The 9,152-nt window shown below is 46.3% G+C and overlaps 2 long non-coding RNA genes across 2 annotated transcripts; one reads left to right on the top strand and one right to left on the bottom strand.

Annotated features, from left to right (window-relative positions):
* The first annotated feature begins 435 nt into the window (after positions 1 to 435).
* LOC138918692 (uncharacterized) lies at positions 436 to 4,137 on the top strand. Its single transcript, XR_011428352.1, has 2 exons — positions 436 to 934; positions 3,502 to 4,137. It is a non-coding gene; the product is annotated as an uncharacterized lncRNA (long non-coding RNA).
* Positions 4,138 to 5,580: 1,443 nt separating this feature from the next.
* LOC138918693 (uncharacterized) lies at positions 5,581 to 7,977 on the bottom strand. Its single transcript, XR_011428353.1, has 3 exons — positions 7,844 to 7,977; positions 7,166 to 7,224; positions 5,581 to 5,768 (listed from the first exon to the last, which is right to left on the bottom strand). It is a non-coding gene; the product is annotated as an uncharacterized lncRNA (long non-coding RNA).
* Between the last annotated feature and the right edge of the window lie 1,175 nt (positions 7,978 to 9,152).

Genomic DNA, 9,152 nt, shown 5'->3' with positions numbered 1-9,152 from the left:
TCAGTCATAACCACAGTTTCTCTCCTTCTTTCTTTTTAAACATGTTTATGAAACGAAGTCGGATTTTGACTCTCCTGGGCTATTTTCCAGTTTCTATACTGGAGGAGCGCAGCAAGAATCAAATGCAGTTTTAATGATTTCCAAGGATGAGCAGAAGCAAATGCCTTAATGGCTGGCAGCTCCTTTTCCAGCTTCCAAGGAAAGGAGGGAAATAGGGAACAAGGGAAACCGTCTTTCCCCCTCTGCCACACCGTCGTTCCGTACTTCATAGACACCGCCTTTCTCCGCCATCACTTGCTGCGCCAGGGACCCCCCTCACTTTCACACGCGGCCTCGGCACGGTCACTGCTCCACTTCCTGCACTAATGTGCTCTCTGGCCACAACCTCCTTCCTTGTTGGCTTATTTATTTACTCAAAAACAATTAGTTGAGCACGTCCCCTTCTACCGAACGAGGTGCAGGAGACAGGGTGATGCACAAGATGAACTAGATCCTGCTCTCTGGCACTGACCGTCTACTGGAGGAGGCGGACAGGGACTCTCAAGAAAGACCTGAGATCCTGGAAAGTGCTGGGTGGGGGATGAGAGACATGGTGGAAAGGCGTGGGAAAGGCTCCTCAGAGGAGGTAATATGGGTACCACAGCCTGAAGGAGGAATCAGCCCCTGAGTTGGAGGAGGAGTGTTTCAGACAGAGAACCAGAAGTTCTAAGACCCTGGGGCAGGAGTGAGCGGAACGTGCCTGGGGATCTGCGTGGCTGGAAGGCTGTGGTCCAAGAACAGAAGGAAAGGAGATAAGGCGAGGGAGATAAGCAGGGGCCACATCTCGGGGACCTTGAAGGTCCTGAGAAGGGGTTTTCAGTTTCAGTCACGGGAAGCCATTCAAGAGTTACAAGCGGGACGAGCGCGATCGATCGAGCCCTTTTCTTTGGAGGAGGTAACTTTTTCCATACACCCTTTACTCAAATTCACCAGTTGATTGTATTTTACCCTCATCTGTTTTATCATTCTCTCTCTTCCATTCTGTAAGACCTTTCCTATCTTGTAAAATAAAAATATCAACAACAAAAACACCTCTCCTGGACTGCATTTTCCCTTCCCGCTGCTGACCTCACTTCCTTCACCTCTGGCAGCTTCTCCACCTCCTTCCCACAGGCTGCCCTCCCTCTACCCGGGTTGCCTGCTTTCTGGTACCCCCGCCCCCTCCACTTGGCCAACATCTGTTTCTTCGGGTCTCAGCTTACAAGTTACTTCCTCAGGGAGACATTGTCTGACCTCTCAGTTGGAGAGACTCTTTGCTCTGTCTTCCTCCAGTCCCCTTTCCCGTCACATCATTCCTCACACCTTGTTGTAAGTTGCCCACTGACCATCTGCTTTCTCCCCTAGGCGCCGGGAAAACAGAGGCTCTCGTTTTCTTTCTCTCTCTCTCTTTTTTTTTAAACAGAAACTTTTATTTCTTTTCTTTTCCTTTTTTTTTTTTGAGGAAGATTAGCCCTGAGCTAACGTCTGCTGCCAATCCTCCTCTTTTTGCTGAGGAAGACTGGCCCTGAGCTCACATCTGTGCCCATCTTCCTCTGCTTTCTATGTGGGACGCCTGCCACAGCATGGCTTGCCAAGCGGTGTGGTATCCGCACCCAGGATCTGAACCGGCGAATCCCGGGCCGCCAAACAGAACATGTGCACTTAACCAGTGCTCTACCGGGCCGGCCCGAGGCTGTCATTTTCTTGTTCACCACTACATCCTGGCGTCTGACACAGTGCCTGAAACATAATTAGTGCTCAATAAGTAGTTGCTGAATGAATGTATAACTGATCGTCAGGCATTTTGGTAACTTGCAAAGGCAATATGTTGTTGAAGGGAGTGCCATATGTGATGAGAGTATTTTTTGGGATCCCAAATGGTCTGTTAACTCTGCATATGGATCATTAGTTAGGAGATGAGCAGCAGGTGAAGAACTTGCACTGACAGCAGTGGACACAGGAGCTGGGGTCACTGGCAGACTGCTGGCCTCATTCCCGGGGTCGCTAACTCCCCACCCAGTCTCTCTAGCTGCTCGCGCTGGCTCGTTCTGCTGTGGACGTCTCTGTCTGTTTCGGGCCTTAGCCCAAGCGCAGAAGCTTTGGGAAAACAGTTCAACATGAGGAATTTCACTCTCTTTGGGGTGGGGTTTGCCCCCAGTCCCTAGCTTTCACAAGACCATGGAGGGTTGCCCTCCTGGGCAAGCTCCTCTTGTCTCTGACCCTGGTCCTCACTGTGGAATCTCGGGCATGGACAGCAGGGGCCAAATGCCTTAAGAGTTAGGACTCTGAAGTCAGACAGCCTGGGATCCAAACCCAGCCCTGTACTTTCTAGCTATGTGGCCTTAGACAAATTACTGAACGCGGTCTCTAAGCCTCCCTTTCCTCTTGATACACCTGTCTCATTCAGAGTGGTGCCAGGAGTCAGAGAGATCATGAGGACCAAGCTCTTAGCACTACGCCTGCTGCACCGAAGTGCTGAGTAAGTGCTCCTCGTTACAGCAGAGTGAGTGTGCCTGTCATCCAGGAATGCCTCCTCTTTCTACAGTTTCTCCGACTGTCAGGAGAAGGCGCCAGTGTTATTGAGATTAATTACCCACTTCCAAATAGTCCTTAGATTCTGAATTACCGGTTTACTCAGAGTCAGCCACCTCCATCACCCACGCATTTGGGGGCTAGGCTGCACCCCTTCAACTCCTAAGTGCAGACGCCTGACTTCACAGGGAAGCCATCTCTGGCTCTGCACCAGCTTTTACTGATTTCCCTGACAATGACAACTTCCAGATGTCCAGCAGGTAGCAGACTATTAGCTGCAGAGACACTGCTCACTCTGGACTGGGGAGCCTAGTGGTTAGTTATGCAAATGTAAAGACTCTGTTTAGAAAGAAATATGTCTTATACTTGCTTAAGAATCAGACTGAGATTTTGGAAAGAACGGGTCAGAGTGTGAGTGTTCTGACTTCTGGAAGAGAAGAGGGAACGAGGAGAGGTGCAGATCCACGGGATGGTGGTGAGGGAGATGCAGGGTCGGGAGCTCCGAGGTTTTGAAATGGGCTGTGGGTGTCAGTAAAGCAGGTTTAAAGAAGATGACGAAATGTTTTTGGCACATGGTGAATTTGAGTTGCCCATGAGACATCCAAATGGCAATACTGAGTATATAAAATTCATACATATGTATGTTGGTAGACACATACTGGAAGGACACACACCAGAGTTTTAACAGTTATTACCTCTGAGTGGTAGGATCGTGGGCGCTATGAATTCTCTGTGAAGCACATGTACTATCCGTGTGGGAAGGAGGCCCAGGAGATGCTGCTCGCGGCACCTCGCCAAAATTGCTTGCTCTCACCTCCTCCCACTTTGTTTCTTGTCCACTCATTTCCATTCTGACCCCAGGACTTTTTTCCCATGTGGGGACTCTCTTCGTCCTCAGACCCGACTCCAACTATGGTCTCCTTGGCCTTACCAATTGTTTCTCTCTTCTAGCCCAGTTTGGAGTCTCCTTCTGGCTGTGGTGCTGCTGGGCCACCCTGCATGACAATAGGGAAAAGGTGCTGGGTACACAGCCAGGTGCACCCCACTGTGACGTATGACTTCACTCTGTGGAATCCTGCAGGACGTTAAGATCGCAAATGCAAAGTAAAGGATTGGCAAGATGTAACAGACTTATGAAGTAGATGAAAGCAAAGACTCATTTCAGACTGACTTGCTGATTATTTTTTGAGGCCCTTAAAATGAGCTAGAAAAATTATTCTCCACCTCCACAAAGGGAAGACCCAAAGAAAACGGGCTGAAGTTGCAAAAAGGGGATTCTGGTTAGATCAGTGACTTTTAAACTTTTGGTTATGGAATCCTTTCTTTAAATAAAACAAAACCTGGGAGCCCATTACATAAAACAGAAAAAAGGAAGCCGGAGTGGGACTGCCTCGCCCACCCAGCTCTTTCTACCCTGAGGACCTGCCAAAGCAGCTGAAAAGCAGTGGTTTAGATCAGGGTCCAGCAGACTGTAGCAGCTGCCTGTTTTTGTACGGACCATGAGCTAAGGACGGTTTTTCCATTTTTAAATAACTGGGGAATAAAGAATTGTTTTATGTGACATGCAAAAATCAGATGAAATTCAAATTTCAGTGTCCATGTTTTTACTGGGGGCCGGCCTGGTGGCATAGTGGTTAAGTTCTCACACTATGCTTCAGCAGTCCAGGGTTCACGGGTTTGGATCCTGGGTGCAGACCTAGACACCGCTCATCAAGCCATGCTGTGGCAGCATCCCACTTACAAAATAGAGGAAGATTGGCACAGACATTAGCTCAGGGACAATCTTCCTCACCAAAAGAAAACAAACAAACAAACAAAAATTTTCTTGGCACACGGCCATGCTCATTTGTTGGACCCAGGTCCTGTCTGTGGCTGGTTTTGCACAGGCTGGCAGAGTTAAGTAGTTGCAATAGAGAGCATATGGTCTGTGAAGCCTAAAACATTTACTGGTCTTTTGCAGAGAAAGTTTGCCAAACTCTGGTTTAGACGAAAGAAAAGGTTTTATGATACTGTTTTTAACACTGGGATATGTGTTCAATGGCGTCTATATGATTTTTCCTTTTGGAAGGCATTAAAGTGAGGCTAGGCTGTGGTTTAAAAGAGGTCCTGTCTGTGTGGACGAGAAATGACTGGTCTCAACCTCCTGGGTTCCCTGAAAGGCTGTCCCTTCAGCCCTGGGAGGCTGTGGTTCTATGCTTGGGCTCCAGCCAGTCGCCTTCACATGGCTGAAGGGAAAAGGAGGCAGTTACCTGGCACTATGCCACAACATCCTCCCTCCCATCCAGTTTGGAGCCTGGAATTCCTGGCAGTTAAAAAAAGGATTTCCTTCTGAAAAACACAATTGCAGTAATGCTCTGGCGAGCCAGTCACTAGATTTCACAGGGTGGGAAAACATCTGTGATTTGGGAAAAGGAAAGAGAACCCAAGCCTAAGAATTGACGAGAGATGGAGGAAAGCTCTTAGGAAGACCAGGAGAAAGAGAAAAGCACGCCCAGAGCAGGCAGAGAATGAACAGCAGAATCTTAATATCTGTGTGTGCGTTCTCTCAAATTATTACAAGATCATTTCCAATCAAATCAGACCATTTGCACTGACTTATACTTACCACAAGCCTTTGGTTTCCAATCTGGCATTTCACCAACATCACGTTTCTCTGATATATTAAACAGGTGGAAGCTGGAGTTAGAATTCTGTCATAATCCTGCTCTGATTCTCGTTCTGCTATAAAATGGGGATGAGACCTCAATACCTTCAAAACCGTGGGGTGATTTCCTAGCCTGAAGTGTGAAGACTAGTCAGGGACTGACGGGGGGGCCTGTGAGGGGGACTGAGGACTCCCAAGGAGCGTGTCCATTTACAGTTTCCACTTCCCACTGTGTTCTTTCCCAGAAAAGGCCTGGTGATCACGCTGGTGAAACCACAAGGCTAACAAAATCATGCACTCCTCATGATCTCTGCGGGGAAAAACGACACCAACAAACACAACGCAAAACGCAGCGTCAGAGCTTCAGATAAAACATACCGTGGTGGTTGTGACTATAGCTTCATTTATTTTACATTAAAAAAAATAATAATACATGTGAAAAATAACCAAGGCACGTGATTTTTAGAAAATGAAACAATGCAGAAAGGAATGAAAAGCAAAAACCTTCCTCCCCATTCTCTGACCCCTAAATCTCCAGCCCCTCTCTCCAGCGATGTCAACTGTTGGCAGTTTCCTGCATGCGGGTCCAGGGGGGAAGAAAATGAGATACATATCCTTTCAAAAACTTTGCACACATGCTTTCACACTGTCCTGCAGGTTGCTTTTCCCACTAAATACTGTATCTAGGAGATCTTTCTGTATTTTAATGGCTGCGGTCTTCGGACATACAATTATTCACAAGCCCCTGTGTATGGGATATCGTGGTTGTTTTTTTGTTTTACTATTGTGAACAATGAACAATCCTTGTGTCTACACCTTAGGGACTTTTGCGACTATATTCGTACATTAGACTAGTAGTATCATTGTTTGATTGGCATTTTTACTTTTAATAGCTATTTTCGAAACGCCCTCAAAAAGCTTCTGCCAGTTTATACTCTGCCTACGATGTATGTCTGTTTTCCTACAATCCAGCCAACGCTGGGTATTATTATTATTTAATTTGGGTAATTTGAATGGGTAGAACTCTCCTTGTGTTTATTGATCATTTGTACACTCTTTTTCTAGGACTCCCTCTTATTTGTATTATGTCTTTTTCTTATTAATTTAACCTCTTTACATATTAAAGAACTCATCTCCTTGTCATATTTTGACTATTTTACACTATTTTTGCTATACAAGTTTTTATGTGGTCAATTTTATCAATTTTTTCTGAGTCGCATATACTTTATTTTTTGCTTTTTCTTCCCAAATCCCCCCAGTACATAGTTGTGTATTTTCAGTTGTGGGTCCTCTGGTTGTGCTATGTGGGACGCCACCTCAGCATGGCCTGATGAGCGGTGCCATGTCCATGCCCAGGATCTGAACCGGGGAAACCCTGGGCTACTGAAGTGGAGCACTTTTTTTTTTCCTGCATATACTTTAGAAAGAACAGCTCACTCCATAATTATAAATTTCTCTCGGTCTCTCTTTTAAGGCATAAATGGCTTAATTCTTTATCTATTAAAGAGGTTTTGTTCTTTCAACCTTGTTTAGTTTGATTTTAGGTTTTTTCTTTGCTATGTCAGTTCTGACAGTCAAAAAACAAATGACAGGGGGTGGCCTGGTGGTGTAGTGGTCAAAGTTTGCGCACTCTGCCTGGGTGGCCCAGGGTTTGCAGGTCTGGATCCTGGGCGTGGACCTAGCACTGCTCATTCAGCCATGCTGTGATGGCATCCCACACAAAACAGAGGCAGACTGGCACAGATGTTAGCTCAGGGACAGTTTCTCACCAAAAACAAAAACAAATGATAAAGAAAAAATATTTTTTGCATGACAAGATATATTTGATTTGACAATGAATTCAACTTTTTAAAACTATGTGGGCCAACATTTTGTGGAACAAATTAAATATTTTGGCACCCAAACCTGAACCAAAGGCAGACTGTACGATCTCTGATCCAGGAGTTTAGCAATCCTAATTTCCCTTCTCACCTTTGAAAATGTGGCTGTTACCAAGACTTCCTCTAGGATGGTGTCCAAGGTTACACCAGCTGCTGAAACAAATCAAAATATCTATTAGGTTGAATCATATGAAATTATCACTTTTATGGGTCAAAAATAGTACAAATATTGTCAATTTCATATGATTCAAGCTAATATAACAGCCCAAACGTAACAAAAACTTATTTCTTCCTCTATAAAGTCCAAAAAGGATGTTCCTGATCAGTGGGTAGCTGTGCTCCAAGCCACTGGTGAGTCAGGGCCCCAGGGTCCTGTCACCTTGTAGCTTCTCTATCTTGAGGCCCGGCTTCCAAGGTTACGGTGTTTGTATGGAGCCAGCAGCTGGGGGGGTGTGTGTGTGCGTGTGTGTGTTAGGGCACCGAGGAGTGCAGTGGTGGACTTTTACGGACCAGGCCTCCAAGTGATGTACATTACTGCCGCTACTGTTCCATTGGCTGGAACTGCTCCACGGCCACAGCTAACTGCAAGAAAGGCTGGGGAATAGTCCAGCTGCGTGCCCAGAAATGAGGGAAAGTGGGTCTGGCAAATGGCTGGCTGGCGGCTACTGCAGAAGGTTCCCTCACCTCTCCACTGACTTCTGCCCTGGAATCCATCACTCTTTGCTCATCCTGTTTTTAAGTAGAACAGACTTTCAGTAATACTACTTACATTTGCTCAGTTTACAGGGAATTTTTGCATAAATTATGTCATCTGAGTTCCCAAGAGCCTTATAAGATAAACAGAGTTACTGTTTCCATTTTATAGATGAAGAAACTGAGGCTCAGACAGGTTGACTTGTCCAAGGACATGAACCAGTAGGTGGTGAAACCAGCTCACAGTAACAACAGCAGGAATACTTCATATGCCGCTTTTTGGCTGATGCAGCGCTTCCACGTCTGTTATTTTCTCTGACCACGAGTGCAGGGCTCTCGCCATTCTGACAGTTGGCCTGTGGCCTCTCCATCATGCCCAGCTGGTTATTAGCATGTTGCTGGCCCAGCAGATTACGAGATATAAATAGATGCATTTGTGGTCTGAGCAAGTCTTTTCCTGGAGTCAGGCACATTTATCCCTGCTAGAAACCAAGGCCTTCTCTGCTTCTTGGCTCAGGTTAGGAAGGCGGGAGGTTTGGTGGCCCCAAGAACCACATGACAGCTTCCCTATGCTTCTATGGCCTAGAGTGGCTCTCCAGGTGAGGATCAAATTACCCAAGCTCAAAGGAGGCTGGACAAGAGTTTTAGGGTGGGGATGTGGGGTACAACAGGATGCAGCTGTACTTACAACTCTGTTAATCTGCCAATGGGCATTTCTCTGCTACTGTTTCTTGTTTTCTTCACTGTGTGGTATCTTGTGGTTAACAGAGCAAGGGAGAGAGATTTCTCCCCCATAAACTCAAATTCCACTTTGCACTTTTGTCTTCGTCATTTCCGTACTGCTTATCTCCTATGGGGATCCCCGCTTGGTGCTTCCCCGCATTCCCCCTTCCTCAAGCAAGAAAGGACTCGGAGAACAGGACCTCCTGCATCAGGAGCTGAGCTTTGAGCCCCACCTCGTGAACTCCCTGAGGGCTGCAGCTGCGGCAGCTTCTGCTTCCTCGAGTTCTCCTGGCCCAGAGTGGGGTCCCCAAATGCTGGTTGACCAAGAATGCTGTCGAGCTTTAACTTAGTTTTCAGAGATAAAGAACTCAGAGTTAAAAATAGCATGTTATTACTTTAAAAAATAAGACTTAAATAAGATCTTTTCAAGCACATAGAGAAAATAATAGGATGAATATCCATATACCCACCACATGTTTCCACAAGGTTCCAATTATCTTTATTATGCTATTAAGAAATGTTCCAGGAGCTGGCCTAGTGGTTAAATTCACACACTCCACTCTGGCAGCCCCGGGGTTTGCAGGTTCAGATCCCAGGCATGGACCTACACACTGTTCATCAAGCCAAGCTGAGGCAGCATCCCATATACTAAGTAGAGGAGG

The sequence above is a fragment of the Equus caballus genome, chromosome 18 (assembly GCF_041296265.1).
Source record: "Equus caballus isolate H_3958 breed thoroughbred chromosome 18, TB-T2T, whole genome shotgun sequence".
Classification (NCBI taxonomy): Eukaryota; Metazoa; Chordata; class Mammalia; order Perissodactyla; family Equidae; genus Equus; species Equus caballus.
This window is presented reverse-complemented; position numbering and strand designations above follow the sequence as displayed.